Below are 26,759 nucleotides of genomic sequence, written 5' to 3' on the forward strand. Positions count from 1 at the left end.
GCAAACAGATGGTAGATTTTAACCACAGTTAAACTGTGTTTTTTTAATATTACTAAATTGTCATGAACGTGTTCTAAATAACATCATTTATATCATATAATTCTATATTATATAATTTTATATGGGGAAAAGGAGGAAGGGAACAAACATTATGGGTCAGGCATTGTACTAAGTGCTTTACAAATATCTCATTTGATCTTATCTAAATTCTGGTCAGCACTACTTAGTAATTAATGTTTTCTCTCACAAAACCCATTGCCTTTTGTTCAAACCTTTAATAAAGATGTTTACATATGCTTTTATAATTTTCACAATTTAGTACGTAACAGATTTTATTTTTTTTCAGTTTGTTTTTTTTGCAAGGCAATGGGGTTAAGTGGATTGCCCAAGGCCACACAGCTAGGCAATTATTAAGTGTCTAAGGTCGGATTTGAACTCAGGCAGTACTGACTCCAGGGCCCACGCTCTATCCACTGCACCACCTAGCTGCCCTCAGTTTTTATTTTTGATGAGACAATATTCAAAAGAAAGCTTCCCCCCCCAAAATTGATATACAATATTCAAAAGAAAATTTTTTTCCTAGATTGATTTTAGTTTCACTTGAGAGCTCAGTCATGAATTTTATTTGCCATAGCTAGCTGAAATCAATGTTTCTTGAGTCATTCAGGAAGTGAAGCATTCCCAATTCAGCAGACTGTATTAGAACAAATTATCATCATCAAAAACCACTGAATTTATATTTTACAAAATTAGTATACATTAAAACACAATAGACTTAGAGCTAAAAGGGTACTTAAAAGTTAATTTAGTCCATCCTCATTTTTTTAATGGAAAGTTAAGGCCTCTCTGAGGTAAGAGTGACTTGCTCTTACTCCCTTTTCCCTTCCCTTTCTAATCCCCCATGCGAGGTAGCAAGGGACCAAGATAGAATTAGAACCCAGGTCAGAGGACTTTAGGCACTTTTCCCATTTATGGGGCTTTTGCCTCCAGCATAAATTCCTTTATTCTTTAAAATGTCCTCTCTCTAGGCTTTTCTGTTTTCATTATATTTGTAAGGTTTCTTTCCTGTATGAATTCTCTAATGAAGAGTAAGATTTCAATTCCACATTCAATCCCACATTTGCTACATTCCTAAAGCTTGTTTTCTTTATGATTTCTTTGATGATAAAAGATGTCCCAGGAGAGGACATTTCCAGAGATTATAAGTGATACAGGGAATAAGAGAGATTGGAAATCTGAAGACTTTATTCAGAAAATCAAGGTGAACATACAGTTTCCCTCTTTCAATTTTAATTACAGCTGTATCTACTCTGAAAGTGTCCAGAGGAATGATATACAATACTTGCTAAGCCATGTCATTAGGGATCAATGCCTGAACCTGACCAGATGAGTTACCTTATTCTTAATACCCAAGATGCCAAACTACTCACTTGACAACTCTGGTTGCCCATTAACCAATTAGTGACCTATATCTCTCTAGAGCAAAAAATTAAAGATAGTTAAATAAAAAAGTTTGCCCTGAGGCAGCAATGCAGAAAGTTTCACATACAATTGTTTTCTGATTTTCAGGGTCTTTATTTTTTTTAATTTAAATATTTTATTTGTTTTCCTACTATATACAATAGGAGTTTTGACCAATCATTGTTTGCAAGGTTTTGAATTTTATAATTTCCCCCCCAAAAAAATTTCCCCCACTCCTTCCCTTCTCTCCCCCTCCCCCCAACAGAAGGTACTCTGATAGTCTACATTTGTTTCCATGATATTGCAGGGACTTTAATGGGGGATTCTCCCTTACTATTGGAAATGAACTCGTTAGTCCTTATCACCTTAAATAAAGCTCTTTATGCTACCACATCGTGGTTCTTGTCCAGGTACTCCCACAATTTCAAGCCCTTGAGCTTTCCCCAGGTGACACTTTTGATACTGGAGATAATAGAACCAGAGGGGTAAAGCTCTGACTCCAGATCTAGTACTTTTTCTACAATACCAGTCTACATAAGGAATTTTAAATTTTTAACTGTTGATGTTAAAATACAAAATGTTATTAAGCACCTATTATCCCCATTTAAAATATTTTAATAGAATCAAATATTGTGGATCCAAGGATTTTGTCTCTAGCTGCTGAGGTTACAGAAAGCCCTGAACAAAATGTTCCTATTATAATGCTGAGATTAAAAGGTAAGGAAACTTTTTTCTATGGTCCTTTACAACACATATTTGAATAGTGAAACCATAGGATCAACTTTCAAAGTTATTTTATTTTTTATTTATTCTTTTATTAAAGATATTATTTGAGTTTTACAATTTTCACCCCAATGTTACTCCCCCACAATGGAAAGCAATCTGTCAGTCTTTACTTTGTTTCCATGTTGTACATTGATCCAAACTGAGTGTGATGAGAGAGAAATCATATCCTTAAGGAAGAGACAGAAGGTCTTAGAGATAACAAGATCAGACAATAAGATATCTGGGTTTTTTTTCTAAATTAAAGGGAATAGTCCTTGAACTTTGTTCAGACTCCATGGCTCTTTATCTGGATACAGATGGTATTCTCCTTTGCAGACAGCCCAAAATTGTTCTCGATTGTTGCACTGATGGAATGAGCGAGTCCTTCAAGGTTGATCATCACCCCCATGTTGCTGTTAGGGTGTACAGTGTTTTTCTGGTTCTGCTCATCTCACTCAGCATCAGTTCATGCAAATCCCTCCAGACTTCCCTGAATTCCTGTCCCTCCTGGTTTCTAATAGAACACAAAGTTATTTTAGAAAGTTATATTCTAATCATTTAATTCTGAATTGTGGATGTATAGCTAACACTGACAGTTGTTCTGGAACACATTTGTATTTTCGTTCCTTTAGATAAATGAATGATTGAATAAAGTGCCAAACTCATTTTTTTAATCCTTATAATCTAGTCCTATCAAAATGGGATTAAATATTGAACATCTTTGAATAATTTATAATGCTTTCCAATATTTTAAAGTTATTACTAAACAATTTTAAAAGCCATGGTAATTGTGGTAGAAATAATTAAATATAACTTTGTTTTCTTTTGCCCCAGAAATTTTAAACAGTGCCCCCTTTGGGAAACCTAGAATAAAAGAAAATTAAGCAGGACATATACTACTATGATCTTATTCAGTATTTCATCTTGGTCCTTAGAAAAGATCTCACCAAAATCCAAGGTACTTGAATGACTTTTTCTCAACTTGCACAGATATTAAGATAAAGATGAAGAAATGACTCAAGATAATTCTTACTCTTCTTATTCCCCTTTTCATTCTGCATCTCTGTTATGTTCTTATAAGAAAAACCTTCATGCTGATTGTGTGCTGGCAAATGGGAAATTATTTGTACTTTAGTGATTTTCCTTGTTTTCCTCCTGAGACTCATGAGTGGAAGATTAGTAATTTAGCTAAGTAAATCAGTATTGCTTATAAAAAACTTAGGAAATCAGAAATCTAGTTCCTTTCCATTCCAACCAAAATAGGATGAAATGTTAAATCAGTAACTTCCTATGCTAACTCCAGCATTTTGCTATCTTTAACATCAATTCTTCTTAGTTGGTTGAAAAATTACATTATAGGTAATATCAGGAATGCCATGTTCTAGTATATCATGTTAGCAAAGTGCCAGCTGGCAGAGAGCTAGACAGTGTTTTGTTTGTTTTATTAGGTTGGTTTGAAACTCTGTAGCAGTAAGCCCATTTGTTGAAAGAAGTTTACAATGTAAGAGCCTACCAAAGAGTTTATGTATTTATTTTGTTTTCATGAGTTGACTCTTACTAGAAAAGGAATTACATATCTTGATTGCATGGATGTCTTTATTATTTAAATGGGACTCTAAAGGAATGTAACTGATTTTATCTGCCCCCACTTTTTTAATGCAATCATCATAATTCTTATATTCATATGAATATTGTCCATAAAAGTAGTCATTTTGGAATATATTTATATTAATGGCATCATTATTAGCAAGTTACTCTTTAGGGGTTCCCTTTTGGGGGTAGTGCTGTTTTCTTAAACAAATTTTTTAAGTATCTGCTATATCTAAAATACTATGCTAGGCAAGACAGAGGATCAAGGAAAAATAAGCTCTAGTTCAGGATCAGAGACAACATTTTCGTATTGTCTAGCTTGAATATGTACCATATCTGCCATATTTTCTAATCTTCTCTTCAAATGCTTATTTAGAAGAAGGTGTTTGAGCACTAGTAGTATTATTAGAATGAACATATAGCCTAAGAGGACAATGGGTTTTTTTAATTGTTTGTTTTTGTTTTGTTTTGCAAGGCAATGGGGGTTAAGTGGCTTGCTTAAGGCCACACAGCTAGGTAATTATTAAGTGTCTGAGGTCAAATTTGAACTCAGGTACTCCAGACTCCAGGGCCAGTGCTCTATCTACTGTGCCACATAGCCACTCTATTGTTTGTTTAAAATAAAATTAGATTCATAGGTTCACCTTGTATGAGAAACAAGTTTATTTGCATGGAATAGAGAAACATTATGGAAACTAGGGGAAGTATTTTTTTTTGTGAGAAGAGGCAAGGGTTGAATATGAAAAAATAATTGATCTTTCTAAAATCATGAAAAATTGTATTTTACCAAAAGCCTTTGATCAGCCACATCACAACAACCAGAAAACATGTCAGAAAAACATTGACTTCTTTTCTACTTGAATTTCTTTAAAGTGACAAGTATCCTTCCAGAATTGGTTTGGTCTGGGGAACTTCCCCCTTACCACCCCGCCCCAAATTCTACTCTTTTTTAGTGTAATGAGTTAGAACTGTTTTATGGAAGAAAATCTATAGCACTTGGTAAATGGATACTTTCCCCTTTACATATGATAAAGCATATTTCTAGATTTCTCTAGCCCAATATTTGTTATCCCTCCAAAAATACACTAGAAGAATTATGTCCTATCACCCATGCTTCTTCTCAGCCTTTAAAATTTCCCTTTTCCAAATTTAGGATGCATGTCTGGTTTTTCCTTTCTCATAAACTTTATGAAGAAATACTTGTGACTATATACATTTAAGTCAATAAGTTTTTATGACTGGCACTTTCATTGGATTTTGTCCATGAATTTTTGTCTCCTGAACATCTGGGTGTCTCAGATACTGTTCTTTACTGAAGTTATGATCCATTATATCCAGCTTGTTGTATTATCTCCCACAATATCTCTGATGTACATCTGGACATTAACTTATGAGAGTCAGGTCAAGTAGAAACATACACATGCAAGGTTGTAATACAAAATCTACTGATGTATTTTTGGAAACTCAGACATTTTATAACAGAAACTTATCTCAGGAATGACCAACCAGTTACAGGAGACCTATTTATTCTTAGAGATCTGCATACTTCTTTATCAGAAAAGTCTTGTACAACCACCTCGTGAACCACAGATTGTCCCAGGTCAGGGTTCACTGTAGAGCCAACGAATCCATGGAATGAGCAAGAATCCATACATATTGTTGATGGAAAAGGTCACCAAGGAAATGTATAAATCACTCCCAGGAGCTGGCCCTCAACATTGGATATAGTAGGCAATTGTTGTCTTTTTCCTTTTTAGTTTAAAGCCTTCTTGATTAGATTTGAAAGACATCCAGAAAATATGTAATTTTTTTTTTAGGTTTTTGCAAGGCAAACAGGGTTAAGTGGCTTGCCCAAGTCACACAGCTAGGTAACTATTAAGTGTCTGAGGCCGGATTTGAACTCAGGTACTCCAGGGCCAGTGCTCTATCCACTGCGCCACCTAGCCACCCAAGAAAATATATAATTTTTAAAACAGCATTTACTAGGTGTAATCAATTTCGAATTCACAGTTATTTCTTTATTTTAAGCTGTGATCCAAAAATTCAAATCCCATTTTCAAGTTCCACCTTAGCCTAAGCAAATTTTGCATCCTAAAGTAATTTTCTGCATCATTCTTTGTCTTCAAAAGCCAACACTGAGAATAATGCAAACAACTGCTTCATCATATTTGTTTTATTTGATCAAAACTTCGTAAATGGCAATAATATCTCTAAAGTTCTAGATGGCAGGCGCTCCTTTGTTTTTTTGTCTTTCTATTGGAGAACTTCATCACTACTGGATGTCAATTTCATGACAGTGTACATGCCTGGATTCTAGATAGTGGATGATAATCTCGAAATTTCCCGGTCACCAATGGAGTAAAATAAAGATGTGTCCTTGCTCCCCCCCTACTTTTTATCATGATATTTTCAGTCATATTATCAAATGCCTTTAGTGAGGATGAACATGGTCTCAAGATCAGCTACTACACTGATAGATAGCAAATTCTTTAGCTTGAAGGGCTACAAGCCAAGACTACAGTGGAGGGAGTGTTGGTACATGATCTTCTGTTTGCAGATGATTGTGCACTCAATGCAGCCTCTGAAGCTGAGATGCAACAAAGTATGGATTGATCCTCTGCTGCTTAGGCTAATTTTGGTTTAACAATTATCACCAAGAAAACACAGGTGATCCATCAGCCAGCACCACACCATTCATTTGTGGAACCATCATTTACAGCAAATGGTGACATTTTGAGTCCAGTAGACAAGTTCACTTACCTTGACAGTGTCCTTTCCAAGGAGGTACATAATTGACAATGAGACAAATGACACTCTCATTGCCAGAGCTAGCTCTGTATTTGAGAGTCTCCAAAAGAAACTGTGGGAGAGAAGAGGTATTAGACTGACTACCAAACTGAAGGTTTACAGAGCTGTTGGAATAATCTCATTGCTATATGCCTGGGAAACCTGGACAGTCTACCAGTGCCATGTCAGAAAACAATCACTTCCATTTAAATTGTCTTGGGAAGATTCTGAAGATCACCTAGAAGGAGAAGATACTAGACACTGAGGTCCTTTCTCAAGTTAAACTGTCTAAAACTGTCTAGCATTCCAACATTACTACAGAGAGTGCAATTATGATGGGCTGGACACATTGTTAGAATGCCAGATGTATTGTTGCCAAAAAAAAAAGACTATTTTATGGAAAATTCACCTAGGGCAAGTGCTCACAAGGGAGTCAGAAGAAGTGATACTGACACACCCTGAAGGTCTCATTGAAGAATTTTAGAATTGACTGTACAGCTTGAGAGACACTGGCACAGGACCTCCCATGATATTGATGGTATGCCCTCATCAGTGAGGGTGCTGTGCTCTGTGAGGAAGATACAATTGAAGTAGCTCAAAGGAAATGTGGCATACATAAGTTTAATAGTATCCACCCTGGGTGTTCACATGAACTATTTGTGCCCAACCTGTGGTAGGGTATTTCAAGCTCATGTTCGTCTGATCAGCCACAGTTGGACACACTGTAATTTTTCTCAAACATGGTGATGTCACTTTGGTCTTCTTCAATAACAAAAGACAAGAACCAATAGACTTCTCCCCATTCTACCTCATACCACCATCCTAAGGTCTCTATCACTTTTCTAGCTCATCTCCTACTCACATTTGCTACTATCCTCAAATTACCTGGTATTTACCAAGGGAAATTTGTTTGTGAACTCCCTATATAGATCATATTAAACCAACAACCACAATTTCCAGCAAATTTTTAGGCAAACTAATCAAAGTGTATGTAACTCCTACTCATAACAAATGGTCATTTATAGGCAGCTAGGTTTGTGAAGTGAACTAAGCAGGATGACAGTTTGTATGATAATATATGGCATATTTGTAGAACTGGGCTCTCTGCTTGTCTAAAATAAGAGTCTACGAAAAATAGCACCACTCATTCTACCCTAGGAAGGTTGCAATTCCAAGTTGTATATACCATACCACTGCCTGGTTGGTAAATAAACAGAAAGAAGGAAATAAACAATTACCCACTCTTGTAGGGTATTGACATTTGCAGTCTAAGATAAAAATTTAATATGGGGAAAAGGGGGATGGGGGAAAAGGTGGCAGGAAAATCAGGGAAGAATTGGGTCCCACTACTACAAATGTGAAACCATGAAAGGCTATTCACCTACCTATTTAATGCCAAGGCCTTCCAGAATTACTTAATAAATGTAAATGGATCTGTGATCTCATTAATGTGCATGTTACATCTATGATAAGGCTCACAATCCAACTTTGCCTGCCCATCCTTCCTCTATGATAATATAGACACCTGTAGGCAAAAGTCTCATCTGCCCAGATTAAGATGAAAACCTCTAAAATCTGATCTCTCAGTTTTTCTATCCCATTTACTTCAAGCTGATACACAGGGAAAGGGATGGAGGAGAGAGCTCTCACCTTGTGTTCATACAAAGAAGCTCCACAATAAACTCCCAATGACAATAAGCATCGACTCTTCAGGTCACTCATGAAATGAACCTCCAAGCTCTAGTCCTCAGCATCTGAACTTAATATCCTGCCTCTCTCAAGACATCCCCTAATCATAATGCTATGACTTTATGCATTGCATCTCATCACTTTCACCTGTACATATTTTAAAACGTTTTTAAAAGACTACAAAAATGATTCAATATCCACATTCATCCATTTTTATTCTGACCACACACTCTTTAAAACTAGTGGTACTCATCTTTCCTTTCAACTGTCATATCTCTTCACCCCAGAAAGGTGTACTCTGCCTCTTTTTCCAAGGTGCCAAGCTCACAGAACCCAGACAAACCATTGCTCTAGTTATGTCTTTTTTTTAGGTTTTTGCAAGGCAAACAGGGTTAAGTGGCTTGCCCAAGGCCACACAGCTAGGTAATTATTAAGTGTCTGAGACCGGATTTGAACCCAGGTACTCCTGACTCCAAGGCCGGTGCTTTATTCTAGTTATGTCTTGATGACATTAAGGAGTTCCCCAACCTAGAATTGTTATCACTTGTTCCCTTTTTGGAGATGGAAAAGACATTTTTCTAATATATGGAAAGCTTATTTCTCTTCCCTTCTCTACACCACAGGATCCTGAAATCTTGACGGTGAAAGATGCACATTTCCTATGTTCCATATATATTTCCATATATATATGTTCACCAAAGTAGTTATTACACAAAAGGAAGGATCATTCCCTGTCTAAATATGCATGAAGAAGATGAAATTCAAAATATTTTTGACCATAAGTAAACCTGGAATCAATGGTGGTATCTGATAGATGAAGTAGAGAGGGGAGTGAGTTCAAAAGACTGGACCGGAAGATAGAGAGAATTTGCATGAGATGTTCTGTCATATCCAACATAAGAATACTATTAGTAAAACAAGGAACTTAATCTAGTTAAACTGTGAGGATTGTAATTAGTCCTTCCCTCTCAAAGAGCATTAATGATATCATGAAGATGAATTTAAGTGAGGCAGAGCTGGACAAAGTCGTCAGCCTGATTGTCTCCTCCAAGATCATCAAAGTCCAGTGGCAAGACAAAGGTCAAGATTACTGACTGGGCAACAGATATTTAATGGTTCCTTTTAGGGATGGGATGCTGTGTAGCTTGCAGAGTATTCTTGTATACATTATCTCATTTGATCGGTTCTATGCAAGTACTCTAATCCCACCTTTGATGTACTTAAAGGTGCAACCTGTAACATACAGAAAGGCTTGGACTTATGATGATGCTATCCACCCTCAGAGAAATAGATGATAGGACAAAATAAGTACAATATAGTCATATATACATATGACTATATTGTACTTATTAATATATGTATACTATATTGTACTTATTAATTATATATATACATACATATATATATATATATATATATATATATATATATATATCCACACCTAATTGTAGCCTCTTGTAGAGGGAGGGATTTGAAAAACTTCCCAACAAGGAAGCAAAGAAAAACTATGCAACTTTGAAATCAATGGGTAGTATTTATTATATAGGTTTTCTTGAAATGGAAATTTATTTATTATTTTATATTGAATCCTCTCTCATGGCCTACTATGTACATGGCAATGATTTTTTTTCTCTTTTCTCATTTTGTATCTAAGTATTTAAGGGCTATAGCTGAGATCCTTATGTTGCTGGCAAATTTAGAAACTGCATCATAACTCTCACTCTAACTCTGCCAGGATATAAGGGTCCCAGCCATAGCCCTGGTAAGCTGTTCTGTTGCTTTCATTTTTAGCAGAATTTGCAGTTAGTATATGACAGCACTATTGGTGTTTAACCCTTATACTGCCCTCATAGGGGCAGCTAGGTGGCACAGTGTATAGAGCACTGACATTGAAGTCATGAGGACTAGAATTCAATTCCAACCTCAGATAAATACTAATTGTATGACCTTAGGCAAGTCATTTAACTTTGATTGCCTTGCATCCAGGGCCATCCCCAGTCATCCTGATTCATGTCTGATCCCTAGACCCAGATGACTCTGAAGAAGAAAGTAAAGCGGGTGACTTAGCTCAAACCCCCCACCCCCACTCAAATCAATTCACATGCTTGTCGTGGCATAACTATCCTGATGTGGACAAACATTATCATATTTTTGGGAACCCATCCACATCCAGAGATGGAATTATGGAATGTGAATGGAGATTGAAACTTACTATTTTCCTTTTTTTTTGTTTTTTGTTTTATCTTTCTTGTTATTTTTCCCTTTTTTCTGATTCTTCTTTCACAACATAAATAATATGGAAATAAGCTTAACTTGCTAGTATATGTATATCTATATCAGATTACTTGCTGTCTTGGGGAACAGAAAGGAAAGAAAGGAGGAAGAAAAATTTGGAATTCAAAATCTTACAAAAAATAATTATGAAAACTATCATTAAATGTAATGGAAAAAAATTAAATACTATTAACAGTAAAAAAAAAAATAGGGGCAGCTTAGGTGGCACAGTGGATAGAGTACCAGCCCTGGAGTCAGGAGTACCTGAGTTCAAATCAGGCCTCAGACACTTAATAATTACCTAGCTGTGTGGCCTTAAGCAAGTCACAACCCCTTGCCTTGCAAAAAACAAACAAACAAACAAACAAACAAACCTAAAAACTAAAAAAAAACAGGAAAAAAATAGTTTGGGCATCAAAAAGTAAGTACAAAGGAGGAAAGAAAAAGGAGGCAGTATCTTCCAACCAAAGAGGCAGTACAGTAACTATAATCTGGATGTGAAGCTGCTTCACGCTTCAAATGTGCCTTTGTGCTTTGCTGCTAAACTAGTTAATCAGGAAGAATCGTCAGTAGTATTTATTTTGTGCACATTCCCTTGCATACATATGGTTTGTCTACAGAGGCAAGTTGCCAAAGCTCCTAGCATATACAATATGAATGAGAAACTTAGTGATACCATGGTGCTCCACAGAGTGATTTAGCTGGCATTTCTAAGGCCATATTCTTTGCCTCTGAGTATTTATCAAGGCAGAGATCAGAGACACTATCACAGATGTGAGATGAAGAAAGGATTCTCAACTTTGGTATTTGTAAGAAAAAGTCAAAATCCAAATATTTAAAAGAATATATATTTGGAGTTGAGCTGTGACTTTGAGCTTATCTCAAAAAATTAATAATTCCCAAATTTTATTAGAAAACAAAAAGAAACAAAACAAAACAAAAAAAAGGTGGGGGCAGAGCTAGAAAGAGAAATCCCATTAAAAGTAACTTCAGGGGCAGCTAGGTGGTGCAGTGGATAGAGCACCGGCCCTGAAGTCAGGAGTACCTAAATTCAAATCTGGCCTCAGATATTTAATAATTACCTAGCTATGTGGCCTTGGGCAAGCCACTTAACCTCATTGCCTAGCAAAAACCTAAAAAAAAAAAAAAAAAGTAACTTCAGACAATATAAAATACCTGGGAGTTTACCTGTCAAGGCAGACTCAGAAACTTTTTAAAAACAATTACAAAACACTTCTCACACAAATAAAATCAGACTTAAATAGCTGTGCAAACATCAACTGCTCATGAAGAGGTCAAGCTAATATAATAAAAATGACCATTCTAGCAAAATTAAATTATCTGGGGTGGCTAGGTGGCATAGTGGATAAAGCACCGGCCTTGGAGTCAGGAATACCTGGGTTCAAATCCAGTCTCAGACGCTTAATAATTACCTAGCTGTGTGGCCTTGGGCAAGCCACTTAACCCCATTTGCCTTGCAAAAAAACCCTAAAAAACAAAAAAAAAATTAAATCATCTGTTTAGTGCCTTTACCAATCAAAATTCCAAAAAATTACTTTAACGAGTTAGAAAATGTTGTAAGTAAATTCATATGGAGAAATAAAAAGCCAAGAATTTCCAGGGATTCAATGAAAAAAAAGTGCAAAAGAAGGTGGCTTAACCCTTACCAGATCTAAAATTATATTATAAAGCATCAGTCATCAAAACTGTCTGGTATTGGCTAAAAAATAGAGTGGTGGACCAGTGGAATAGATTAGGTACAATAGCAGGAAATGATGATAGTAATCTGTGTTTGACAAAGAGTCCTGCTATTGGGATAAAAAACTTTCTCTTTAATAAAAACTGTTGGAAAAATTGGCATTGATTTTCCCCCCAAAGATTTTATTTATGTTGAGTTTTACAATTTTCCCCCTAATCTTGCTTCCTTTTATCCACACACCCCCCCCCCCCAGAAGGCAATTTGCCAGTCTATACATTGTACTGGGAGAATTGGAAGTTAGTATGGAAGAAACTTAGATTAGACCAACACCTCACACCCCATACCAAGATAAGATCAAAATGGATACAGGATTTAAACATAAAAACAGTATTATAATCAAATTAGAAGATCAAGGAGTAGTTTACCTTTCAGATCTATGGAAAGGGAAGCAGTTTATGACCAAAGAAGAGATGGAGAACATCACTAAAAACAAACTAGATAATTTTGATTACATTAAGGTTTTGCACGGACAAAACCACTGTAACCAAAATCAAATGAAATGTAGTAAATTGGGAACCAATCTTCACAACTACTATTTCTGACAAAGGACTCATTTCTAAAATATACAGAGAACTGAGTCAAAGTTTTTTTTAAAAAATGAGCCATACCTCAATTGACAAACGGTCAAGGATATGCAAAGGCAATTTACAGATGAGAAATCAAAGAGATCCATAGTCATATGAAAAATTGCTCTAAATCATTACTTATTAGAGAAATGCAAATTAAAGCCTCTGAGGTACCACCTCAACCTCTCAGACTGGCCAATATGATCAGAAAGGACAATGATCAATGCTGGAAGGGTTGTGGGAAATCTGGGACACTATTACACTGTTAGTGGAGCTGTGAACTCATCCAACCTTTCTGGAGAGCAATTTGGAACTATGCCCAAAGGGCAACAAAAATGTGCATACCCTTTGATCCAGCAATACCACTACTGGGTCTATACCCTGGAGAGATGATGGAAAAGGGTAAAAACATCACTTGTACAAAAATATTCATAGCAGCCCTGTTTGTGGTGGCAAAGAATTGGAAATCAAGTAAATGTCCTTCATTTGGGGAATGGCTTAACAAACTATGGTATATGTATGTCATGGAACACTGTAGTTCTATTAGAAACCAGGAGGGATGGGAATTCAGGGAAGCCTGGAGGGATTTGCATGAACTGATGCTGAGTGAGATGAGCAGAACCAGAAAAATACTGTACACCCTAACAACAACATGGGGGCGATGATCTACCTAGATGGACTTGCTCATTCTATCAGTGCAACAATCAGGGACAATTTGGAGCTGTCTATGATGAAGAATACCATCTGTATGCAAAGAAAGAACTGTGGAGTTTGAACAAAGACCAAGGACTATTACCTTTAATTTAGAATAAAAAACCTGCTATCTTATTATGTAATCTTGCTATCTCTTATATTTTATTTTTCTTCTTTAAGGATATAATTTCTTTCTCATCACATTTAGTTTGGATCAATGTATACCATGGAAACAATGTAAAGACTGGAAAATTGCTTTCTGGGGGGCGGGGAGGAAAGTAAGATTAGGGGGGAAAATTGTAAAACTCAAAATAAATAAAATCTTTAAAAGGAAAAATGGGGGGGCTGATCTTACTCTTATAATAAACTACAGCATGTTTACATCCTGATTACTTTGATGTATTTCTTGTCAACTCTTTTCCAGAATGAAATAATAGAACCTGGAAGGATACCGATTAAGTAAATAAATAATTAAGATGATGACATATCTTCCATATGAATACTCCAATTCTTTGAAGTAGTCATATGGAAATTATTTGAGGTTTTTAAAATAAATTTTATTTTTTTATAATTAACAAAAATGTGATTTCTTTACCCCAGTCTCCAAATGAAAAAGAAAGATAAACAAAATCCCTATTTCTAACATATGTAGTCAAACAAAACAATCTCTCATTGACTAAATTTGTGGAAGCTGTTAGAAAGAAGGGAGAGGATATCAAAGTTGTTTTTTTGTTAATTTTCAGTCACATGCATAGATTGAACTATGAATTTATTCACCAAACAAGTTTAAAAAGAATTGTAATAATCATATCGTTAACACCAAATAATGTATTATAATTTTTGATCATATGTAATCACAAGATATTTATGCTTTTTTTTCATCTATCTTAATAGCTAAGACTTTATATCCCCTTCCTATATTTAAAATAAACTACAATAGCTAAATCAGTGGAGAAGTTCTAGTCTGCTAGTTCCTGGTGGGCTTTATTTTTAATCAATATAATGGACAACTGAGAAAGAATGCAATCCTGTTATGAACAACATGCTTAAGGTCAGAGGAATGTCAGAGAGAAAAAAGTATTTAGGAGTAGTGTTGAAGAACAAAACTATGTATGTATGACTATCTGAATGACCAACCTTTGGTGCTGGGCAGGGAGATGGGAGAGTATGTAAGGCAATAGCCAGGAAAAAGTTCAGAGGAACTAGGCTGCAGGATCTTAGTGAATGCTGCATTTCTGTATTGTTCCCCATGACCCTCAATGCCAGACCTCTTGGAAAAGAAGTCAGAAGCTCATGTTAACAAGTGTGTTCCACTTGCTTTCTTTGAGGGAGTGGCCCTAGATAGGTACTGTCTAGAATCTGGGATTAATTGTCAAACGCTTGATGTTAGGTAACACCTAAATTTGCATATCCTGGTAATTAGGGGATCCTTCAACAAGACAATTCTTGCTAGGAGGATGAGGATAAGGATATAAGATAAAATCTTAAAAACTTGACTAGGACATTATGAGAAGGACTGGGGCAATAGTAAAGTAGACAAACTGTCAGTCAGAAAACAAAGCTAAGTGAATCTGCTAAATAAAAAAAAATTGGAAGTCAAAAAATACATGGAGTTCCAATCCAGCCAGAAGTTTAACCTTTTGTCTGAACTGGAGCTCCTTTTCAGACACTTAGGATTTTTTCAATTCTGAAAGCATGCCTGCTCCTCCCATGCTGAAATGAATGCCTCTAGTCCTTCCCCTCCTCATTTCCAGCTCTGATTCATCATGCATTTATCAGAAAGCCACTAGGTCTCTCTTCAATACCACAATCAAGGAATTCACTGACAACTGCCCTCCTAGTCATCTGCTCTGCTGCCTATTGATTCCTCTAGCTTTTGTAAGAAGGCATGCTGTTCTCTCTAGATGATTTTCAAAGACCACATTTCCCATTGCCTTACATTTGACGTACAGCCTTTTCTAGTCAGAATTTTCTACTGAAAGAATGCCCAAGTACGATGACCCTTTTGTGAAAGGGAGAAGGTTGAATGAGGAGTGATGTTATTATCCAGAGATTGGTTTTCTTTTGAAACACATTTTTTTCTTTTTTTCAATTATTTTTCTCCTGTGATTTCCTCTACTATTTTAGATAGACATTGGTTCTTCTACCTAGATATTCTAATAAAAGAAATATAAAAACACAAAGATTTGGGGGGACTTTAACAGCTGATTATCTAGTGTAAAGGGTTATTTATTTAGGAAATTCCCTTAGCTCTGTAGCTCTGAATCTTAGCTTAGCTCTTAGCTCTGATCACTATTCACAGGCTTCTTCTGAAAGGAAATCATTGTTGGGTATCCCAGAGATTTGTGAAGTGGTTTCCAAGTTTAGAGCTGAATCAATGAGGGAGGAAAAATGAAAAAGCACTGGGGTCTTCTATTGAAATACTGTGAACTGCCTTCAGCAATTTATAAAAGGTTCTTTCAGGCTACAAGGGAAGGAATGTTACAAGGGTTTTTGTTTTAAGTTTTAACTGTTCAAGGCATGGCAAGACAAATTAAAGATACTTCAAAGAAAAGTGGAAATATTTCATGGTACATTAGCACAATGGAGAAATGCCAAGGAGACAAGAAAATTGAGGTCAGTGGCCTTATACTTTAATGAAAATGAAGTTAAAACTCTAAAAATCACTAGTATACTGTAGTACTCTGTGTTTGTACATTTGAAATAGTCTACAAAATTATCATTAAAGCAAGGAAGTTAGAAATAATTATCTAAGATTTGTAGGTCAAAGTCACAGAAGCAAATGATTATGCTCTCCTTTGGGCCTGCTTTCAGAGTCAGAATACTGCACTGAATGGACAAATTGGTTCCTTATAAATCTGGTTTTCTTTGTTTTGTTGAACAAAATAATATTTAGTGATACTACTAATATCATGAAAAAAATATGAAAATCCCTAGAGGCTTTCATAAAAATAATAGACTTGTTCTTAGGTGTTTTGTCTGTCTGAAAATAAAGGGCTTGAAAAGATGATCTCTTTTTTGGTTTGTTTGGGTTTTTTAAGGGTTTTTTTGCAAAGCAAATGGGGTTAAGTGGCTTGCCCAAGGCCACACAGCTAGGTAATTATGGAGTGTCTGAGGTCGGATTTGAACTCAGGTCCTCCTGACTCCAGGGCCAGTGCTCTATCCACTATGCCACCTAGCTGTCCCTCCTTCCTTATTTTTTAAATGATTTGACTCTAAAATATGTTTATTCTTCTTGTAACCTGTCATGTAGACCAATCAAGATAGGAAAAAAGCCACTGTCTTTTAGGATGTATGCATTCATGTTACAGGGAAAATAATGTGAAATCACTCATTTTCCAGTTGACAATCAAAGGTGTTATTTATGTTTCAAGTTAAGTTCTGTGACATTAAGCAACTAATGCTCTCATAACTTCAGGATAGTATCTGACATAAATGCTGCATTTTATGAAGTGATAGATAAACTTGCTGCAAAAATCCACTGCTGAATCAACAGAAACATTAGGTCATAAATTTGTCACAGGTAAATTTCCAAAAATGATTCCAATATAAAAGATTCATGGCTCTTACATGCTCTTCTTCAAACTGGTCTCCAATAAAGGCTACAACATAGGGTTTAATGACTCCTGATCCTAAGGCAATCAGGGAGAATCTGACATGAAGAGGGTCCTGCCAAAGAAAGATGAAGACTATATCAGTTGTTGATCTTTCATCTTACTTTTGTATGCATAGCATCAGTGTATGGACCCCTCATTCCGTTACAGCCAAAGTCCCTTTGGGATCAAAGGGACATTGACAGATAGATTTATCTTGAAGAAACAATAGGGAGGGGCTCTTGCTTCTGAAGTTCATCAACTTTAAAGTTCATCAATAGGAAGGGGATTCTTTAGTTAATTAAGAAAACACATGACTATTTTGACCTCAACTCCTCATCCCTCTGTCCCTCAAGTTTCCAAATGAACCTTAAGTGTCAGACACTCAGATTCAGTATTTATTCCTCCTTCTTCAATCTTCATTTCATATTCTTATTTTCCTAAGGTCAAGAAAGGATATATATATATATATAGCATACTGAAGTATTTCTAGCCCAAATTGAAATGAGGAGAAAGAATGAGCTCAACAGAAGAAACATGGTGGGAAGGTTGAAAGATGAATTACACAACCCCCTAGGGATGGGTCAGAAAAGACCACCTAGAAGAAAAGTCTCTGAGTTGAAGGGGACCTTAAAGATCAAATAGTTAAGCACTCCTGCAAGACAAGATTTTTCTCTACAAAAACCACCATAAACGACCACGCTGTTCTTGGCTGTATACAGGTATGGGAAGGTCACTACTTAAGAAAGTTCCTTATATTAAACTTCTGAACAGCTCTAATGATTAGGAAGTACCTCCTTATATTAAGCTCAAATCCATTCCCCTTCCCATTCTATCTAATGGTCCTAGTTCTACTCTTCGGGTTAAAGGATAGAATAAGCCTAATCTCTTTTCTGCATAGCACCTTTTCAAATATTTGAAAATAATTTTTCTCTCTCCTAAATCTTCTCAATTCCTGACTCATTCCTCAAACAATATCATTCCCAGTTTTCTCATCACCATAATTGTCTTTCCATGAAGACACTCTAGTTTTTCATTTGTTTCTCCTAAAATGTGGCACCCAGAACTGAACACAATATTCTACATATTGTTTGTCCAGTACAGAACATTCCCTGACTCAGGATACTTCAGTCTAAGACTGAATTTACCTATTAGGTGACCATATTACTCTGGTTTTCAGGAACTTGAAGTCTTCTGCATAGAAATCATTATCTAGCCTTGCCTCTCCCATTCTGCATTCCCTTTTCTCTGTGTAGCTGAGTTTTTGAATACAAGCATAGATCTTTATCTAAAATTCCTATTAAATTTCATTCTGTCATATTTGGCCCATTATCCCAACCTATATATTTTTGTTTGTTTATTTGGGGGTTTTTTAGGTTTTTGCAAGACAAATGGGGTTAAATGGCTTGCCCAAGGCCACACATCTAGGTAATTATTCAGTGTCTGAGACTGGATTTGAACCCAGGTACTTCTAACTCCAAGGCCAGTGATTTATCCACTGCTCCACCTAGCCGCCCCCCAACCTATATATTTTTTAATCTTGATTGTATCATCTAATATATTTCTCTCCTTTTCAACTCAGAGTCATCAGCAAATGCCAATAAGCATGGCATGTAAATTTTCATCTAAGTCATTGACCAAGAATGCTAAATGGAACAGAGCTAAGTGTGATGCCCTGTACCACACCAGATTAACAGGAGTGCACTGATCAATATGCTTGCTAAGCATTCCTTCCCTCAGTTATGTACCCACCTAGCTATGCTATCATCCAATTCACATTTCTCCAATTTGTCCACAAGGAAATCATGAGAGACTGGTAAAATGCTTCTCTGAAATTCAGGCATACCAGTTCTCCATGTTCCCCTGATCTACTGGACTAGCAACCTTGTGGTTAGTCTGGCATGGCTTGTTCTTGGACAGTTATGCTATCTGATAGTAATTAGTTTTTCTTTTCTAAGAGGTCACAAATCTTCCTTAAAATGATACCTTTGGAGACTGGTCAGGCTAACCAGTCTTCTGGAATCCTTCAACTTTCTGAAAATCAGCACATTAGCCAAACATTAGCCAAACTTTCATCTTGAAATTTCCCTCTTGGAAAACTTCTAGAAGTTCTTTCAATGCTTACTTTTCTGACATTTGGGTGCTACCATTCATTTCTTGCTAGAGATATCTACTTGTATACTGATTTTCCCCCATTCATGAAGGAAAACGTGGAGTTACTGATGAAGAATTTCACAACCTTTTCAGACCTTCAAAAATCCTTTTAATTACCTCTCAAGTCTATCTCTTTCCCTCATCTTTCATTTCCCAGTTCAGAACAGAAATGTGTTCCTATTAGTGCAGTAATCAGAGAATAAAATAAATGAGAGTCACCTTTCCTGCCCCCAGGAGAAGACAGCAAAGTCCAGAACTAAGAATTAGGATAGAGGAAGAAGATGAAAAGTCAATAGGGACAGAAAGGGAGAATGGGAAAAGGGAGAGAAGTCTTGCTACAGAGCCAAAGGTTCATCAGAAATTTCAAGTAAGAAGTTGCTCCCTCACACAACTTCAGAGCAGAAATAAACCAACAAGCAAATGCTTAAAATCACCAAATACCCACAAACCCAAGGTCAAGAGCAATGTTCCTGAGATTCTGCAAGAAGCACAATATTTAGGGTGCTATAGATATATCCATCCCAGTCCCAGACAATACTCATAGATGAATCAGTTGTCCTCCCTTTAGGGGCACTAAACTGAGGATGAGAATGACGTGACACAAAATGTGGCCTGTCACAATGGTGCTGTAGAGGGATGGGGGAGGGGGCGGGGAGTGATGTTCAATTAGGCACTGGAAGCAATTATCAATGTATAGCATAATATTAACTAAATATTTAGACTCCCTTAAAAATGTAAAGAGTACAAGAAATAACAGCTGTCATTTAAGTAGCATTTTGAGATTCACAAAGTATTTTATATGCATTATCTTAATTTAATCTTTAATGTCCTGAACTCGGGTCTCAATTATTCCAAAGCCAATACTCTTGGCACTACACCACATAAATTTTCCAAGGAAGGGTGAGAAATAGAAACTGCTGTAAAAGAATTTGAGACAATTTATATATGTATGGAAGGGTGACCCTATTAATATCAATCCATCAAAGTTTGGTCATCTATGGTGTTTGGGATAGGTGGGAAGTTCATCATCACAAATCTAAATCACAACCATTTATAATTTAGTAGAGTTACAGAGTGTCACCTCACTCTCCAAAGAGGTTAAGTCCTGGTGACACAGAGTCAATGTCAAAAGTAAAAAAATATATATTGACTCTAAAACCCTCAGAATTCATATATTCTGTTTAACCACAAATCCATAAAGCAATACAACACATGAACATATTAAGGATGTTATGAGAAATCTTCTTTTAGCCATTTATGTAAACCTACTCCTTTTATCTGCTTTTGATGGCTGTTCATCAGCATTTAAGAGCCAGTGACTCAGAACAGGAGGAAGTCTTTGTTAACTTGGATAAAAGTTTTGGTGATTTGGTGAGAGCCCTAACATAATAGTTCTAATGAAGCACTGGCATTCTAAAAACTCCATCTCTCCAGTCTCTTCAGAGTACATCTAAAAACTATTCAGATGCTCTCATTGGGTCCAAGGCTGCTGCTCTTGAGAACTCCAAGAGCCTGGTCATTAGGACAGCTGCGCACTGATCTACAGCCTCAGCAAAACTTGCCATTGTAAGTGCGATATCACTTCAGTAAATTTAGTGAATGTTGATGCAGTGTCTCCAAACCCCATTGAAAAACAAAGAAAGAAAGAAATGAACCAGGAGCAAAGTTAAAACAGTAGCAGAGGAAAGCAGAGATAATCTGGCACTTGAAATGTGGTGACTTCTCCCTGCCCCTGGCTGATTTTTGGGCAGGGGATACCTGGTTCTTATTTTTAATTCTCGAAGAAAACCAGAATGACATCACTATGTTTGAGACAAACTACACTATCTGACTGTGACTGATTAGACCAATATGAGCTCGGAATGCTCTACCATAGGTCAGGCACAAATAGTCCATGTGAACACCTGGGGTGGGTACTCTGAACTTATGGATGTCACATTTCCTTTGAACTACTTCAATTCTGCCTTCCTCATAGAGTGCAGCCCCCTCACTGATGAGGCATACCATGCTAGGTGGTCCTGTGCCCATGTCTCCAAGCTGTACAATCAATTCTAAAGTTCTTCAATGAGACCTTCAGAGAGTCTCAGTATTGCTGCTTCTGACCCCCATGTGAGTGCTTGCCCTGTGCGAGCTCTTTTGGGGGGGGGGGCGGTGTTTGTAAGGCAATGAGATTAAGTGACTTTCCCAAGGTCATATAGCTAGATAATTATTGTGAGGTAGGATTTTAATTCAGGTACTCCTGACTCCAGGGCCAGTGCCACCTAGGTGCCCTAGACACCTAATAATAATTTCAACATCTGCTATTTGATTTCCTCCTAAAAGACTACTTACTGTCAGAGAGGTAGACTTTGGAGGGAGCCCTTAAATTTCTTGGTACACTGGAGGAATCTGAATAGTTTCAGGAGAAAGGGAAAGATTGTGAACCAAAGGAACTCAAGCAGCTTTGTCAACCCCACACAGTATGTCCCTTAACATTTATCCTGATGTTGGCCCCAATCTATTTCATTTACTAAGTTTTATTTCAAATTGAGTTAAATGTTATATAATTTGCTAGTTTACATTTTGGGGCCTTAAAGAAATAGAAGGCATTTCTTCCTTACTTGTAACTTCCCAACCACGAGTCAACAGTGATGGTTCCCATGTTACTAACTAAAAAGTTTAAGCCATTAACGTGATAGTAAGTGGTAGTAGAGGTGTTTTCATTCCATTGGAGGAAGTATACAATGTAATCTCAACTGAAGGAAAAAGAGAAAGACAAAGCTTTTCAACTTGTCCATGACACTGTTCCCTCATCAATCTTTCCTACTGAGTGGGTAATACTAGAAGGGCAGTTAGGTAATGCAGTAGAGTGAGTGTTGGACTTGGAGTCAGAAAGTCCTGAGTTCAAATTCACCCTCAGACACTTACTAGCTTGTGTGACTATAGGCAAGTTCCTTTAACCCTTTTTGTCTCCATTTTCTCATCTCTAGCTTCTCATCACTCTAGTTTCTTTGCAAAGAAAACCCCAAATGGAGTCACAAAGAGTCAATACAACTGAAACAGCCCGGTAAATAATGCCAATATTACCAAATCATTAATTTCCCAAGCAAGAAAACTTGAGATTCTCAAACTTTTATGTCTTTTCACTCTGCTCATCCAGATGTGCTTTAATTTTACTGATTTTTTTAGGGTTTTTTTTGAAAGGCAAACAGGGTTAAGTGGCTTGCCCAAGGCTACACAGCTAGGTAATTATTAAGTGTCTGAGACCGGATTTGAACCCAGGTACTCCTGACTCCAGGGCCAGTGCTTTATCCACTACGCCACCTAGCCGCCCCAATTTTACTGATTTTTAAAAATTATCAATCAAGGGCCTGGAGTCAGGAATACCTGAGTTCAAATCCAGCCTCAGATACTTAATAATTACCTAGGTGTGTGGCCTTGGGCAAGCCACTTAACCCCGTTTGCCTTTCAAAAAAAACCCCAAAAAATTATCAATCAAAAAGAATTTTTTAAGTATCAGATATGTGCCAATTATCATGCTAGATACTTTATGAAAGTAAGACAACCCCTGCTTTCAAGGAACTTACATTATATGTTTTTCAAATTTACCCCTTCCTCTGAATTCTTATAGCCATAGATTTAATACAGGAATTGTCCATCTTTCATATTGGCTACTGCAACATTATGCCACTTGCCCTTCTCTGCCAATATCTCTCTTTTGTCAAATGTTAAAACTTTTAAGGTGTCTTTTTAGCTGCTCATTTTGAACATGTTCATCATCCTCTTATGATTATTTGCTGAATTCCAATTTAAAAATAGATGAGGTTTGTAATCAGTGGTATTAGACGTTCTAGGAATTGCAATAAAAACAAAAAAAATTATTAGAGGGATTAACATTGGAAATGAAGATTTCATAAAACATGATAGTCTATCTAGAAATTCTAAATGCTTCAATCAACAACTTTATAGGGATAATAAATGAATTCATTTAAGTTGCAGGACACAACATTAACCCATAAAAATGCACTACTAATTATTCAGATCAAGAAAACATAATTTAAGAAAAGGCTCTTTCATGCTAACAGAAAATAGTGAATTAACCTACCTGCCTATTATAAAGAACATAATTAAATGAATGTTTATACTTTGGACTCATAAGCATGATAAAATTATAATGACTAAAATAAACAAGAATCTTAATAACATGAAATTCCTTGTTCATAGATGGACTAGAATAATAAAAATATAATATTCCATAAATGTACTTATGTATTTAATATAATATAAACCAAAATACCAATGGGACCTTCATTGAACCAAATAAAATGAAATTTATATTAAAAATAAAAGGATAAAAACATCAAAGATCACAATGAAGAAAAAAGTAAATGAGTGGTCTTACAATCCTAGATTTTAAAACATATTACAAGAAGGTTACACCTCTACTACCAAAAAAAGGTTTTAGTACTAGAAGGTAAATGTTCCAAATAGACGAATGGAATAGAATACATATATTAGACCTCTATTCAAAAGTAGACAAACTATTATTGTTTTATGAAGCTATAGAAAATGAGAATTTATTATTTGGCCAATTAATTGGAAAAACTATTTGGCAATCTGATAGCAAAGGGATTTAGAGCCACATGTTAAACCATATGTCTCAGTAAATTCCAGTTGGATGAGAGATTTAAACATAAGATCTCAGTTGTGAAAGGGAGATTATTTTTTCCAGTTTGGCAAATAGAAGGAATTAATAGAGAGAAAACAGATTTGCTTTATTATATTAATCAGCGAGGAACAGAAGTATAGAGGATGCACTAAACATGATCATGTTCAAGAAAAAGAGAATGACAATGAATGGACAAATAAAGAATTCAGATGAAGAATGATGAAGATGAAGAATCCTTCAGGTGGAGAAAAATATGTTCTTTAATACAATAAAAATAAGTAATTTCAATGTAAATAATCCCAAAGCAAGGTGAATTGATGGTGTTGATGTTCATTTGCCCTAAGATGCTTAATTAGAAGGAAATCAATGAGTTGGCTTAGATGACCTCAAAGATCTCTTCTAATTCTAAAAAAGCCCCCCCCCAGACTCACCCCTGCCCCAAGAGCAGGAAGTGAAGCAGATTGCTTCAGTCTACCCTGTAAATTGATTGTCAAATGATTTCATTCTTCTCTGCTAAAAGTTCTTCTGTCTGATTATTTGTCAAAGGGTATCAAATCACCACTAACACTCTATTCCATTTTTTCACTCTTTTCTTCTCCAAACTACAAAGTAAATGTAGTTCTGTAGTATTCCAAATCAATGACTGAAAGTTAGGTCCTTCTATTTTAGTTTTATTAATCCCAGTTAGGAGTTAAACTCTTATATTAAAAGAAATAAAAGTATTATAATACACTTGGGGAATGGACTGATGTTTTCTAATATAGATCAGTTTTCTTGGTGCATTATAATCTAAAACGAACCTCTTTCATTCCATAATTCCAAAGCAATTTTTTTTTAATGTTCCAAAGAAACTTTGAACAATCCACCCCAAAGTACTTCTTGGACAGGAGATAGCTACCCCATAGGCTGTTATCTCCAATTACTTTTAATCTACTTTTAAAAATAAGCCATTGGCATTGACAATAACTGTTGCCTGGCCCAAGTCCTTAGAACATTGTGAAATGACTGAAAAAGTTTGAATTCCTTTCAGAAAGCTTAATGGGAAAGTTTTGTTTTGGTTGGTTTTTCTGTTCAGGGTCTCAAATGGAAAAAAAGGACGTATTTTGAACAACTCTGGCAAAAGTAGCTTGGTTGTTCAGCTTGGAATCCATGTACATAACTGATTAGTGTGATCGAGTTGCCACACGCCTTGAAAAACTCAGGGGAATTAAATATGATAGAATTTAACCTTAGTAAATCTGTGGGGTTTTTTTTAAAGAAGTTGCTTTTCAATAGCAAGTGACAAATGGAGCAAGACCCAAAGATTGTATTTGTGTTTATTAGGAAAAAGTTGGAAGAAAGGAGTGAGGGTGAAGGGGAAAGTTTGTCACAATTGACTAAGAAATGAGGTGTTTACATAGAGAAATCCTCTACCTTTCAAGTTTCTGGTTTAAGCTTTAAGTAAGGAGAGAAAAGTCGCCCTCCCTGTCCAACTGCTTAAGTCTCTATTGCTGCTGTGGTTTTCATTATGCTACATTTGTGTATCACATAAAATGAGTTGAAGGAGAAAATGGCAAGGCAATCTAGTGTCTCTGCCAAGAAAACCCCAGAAGGTATCACAAAGAGTTGGACATGACTGTTATGACTAAACAACAAATTGTCTTAATTCCATAAAAGTTATTCTTAAAACAAAATAATCTAGAAACAACTGTTTGCATATAGCCAGTCCAGGCCTTTCCCTTCTGAGAGTCCACCCTGTCTCTACTCCTCTTAATAAAAGTAATAGCTAACATTTATAAAGTACTTATTATATATACCAGTAACTCTACAAAGCATTTTATAATTATCTCATTTGATCTTCACAACAACCCTTCACAACAATTCCCATTTTACAAATGAAGAAACAAATTAAGTGACTTGTCCAGGATCATATAGCAAATTTTGACCTCAGTTCTTCTTGACTACAGATCCAGTATTCTATATGTATACTGTGCCTTTTTCATTCAGGTTATCAGGATAGAGAGGAAGGAAGGAAGAGTGTTTCTGACTTGAGGGATCTGGCCAAATCTAGCCAAAATTTTGAAATACGCAAAGCTTGTCTTTGGTATTGCACTATCACTATGTCTTATTCTAAATTTTTTCATCATTTTACTTATTAATTTTCCTTTTTCTCCTCTCCACTTTCCTACCCCAAGTGGTCTTCATTTCCCATCCAGCTGCACTTCCCTGTGACTTTTCCATCTTGGCCCCCTAATCATCAGACATATCTCTTCATGCTGCAAGATCAGATCAGCCTTGGTACTCACACCTCCTCAGTACCCTCTGCGCCTGTGATTACTGATGGAGGACACAATGATGAGCTCTTCCCAAAATCTCGATTTCATGTGAGTCATCAGGGTTTTTGTTGTCTTCCCCCAATAGATTGTAAACTCCTTAAAGGCAAAACCTTTTGATGCTAGCCTACTTTCCAGGCTTATTTTGCATTATTGCCCTTTACTTACTTTTCCACTCAAACTGGCTTGCTTACTTGCTCTCTGAGATCAGTATTCTACCTTTTGCCTCCAGGCTTTTGTTGTTGTTCAGTGTATCCCATTCTTCATGACGCTTTTGGAAGTTTTCTTGGCAAAGATACTGGAGTGATTTGTCATGTCATTTGCCTGTTTACACATGAGGAAACTGAGGCAAACAAGGTTAAGTGACTTGTCCAGGCATTGTGCTAAGTACTTACAATCATTATCTCATTTGATCCTCACAATAATCCTGGAAGGTAGGGTTATTATCATTCTCATTTTACAGTTGAA

General features: G+C 36.2%; 1 pseudogene; it reads right to left on the minus strand.

The window, feature by feature from the left end:
* The window catches only part of LOC141505467 (solute carrier family 15 member 2-like), an 86,978-nt pseudogene extending 60,779 nt beyond the window's left edge, over positions 1-26,199 (minus strand).
* Positions 26,200-26,759: the final 560 nt, after the last annotated feature.

This window comes from Macrotis lagotis, chromosome 1, assembly GCF_037893015.1.
Source record: "Macrotis lagotis isolate mMagLag1 chromosome 1, bilby.v1.9.chrom.fasta, whole genome shotgun sequence".
In the NCBI taxonomy this organism is placed as follows: Eukaryota; Metazoa; Chordata; class Mammalia; order Peramelemorphia; family Peramelidae; genus Macrotis; species Macrotis lagotis.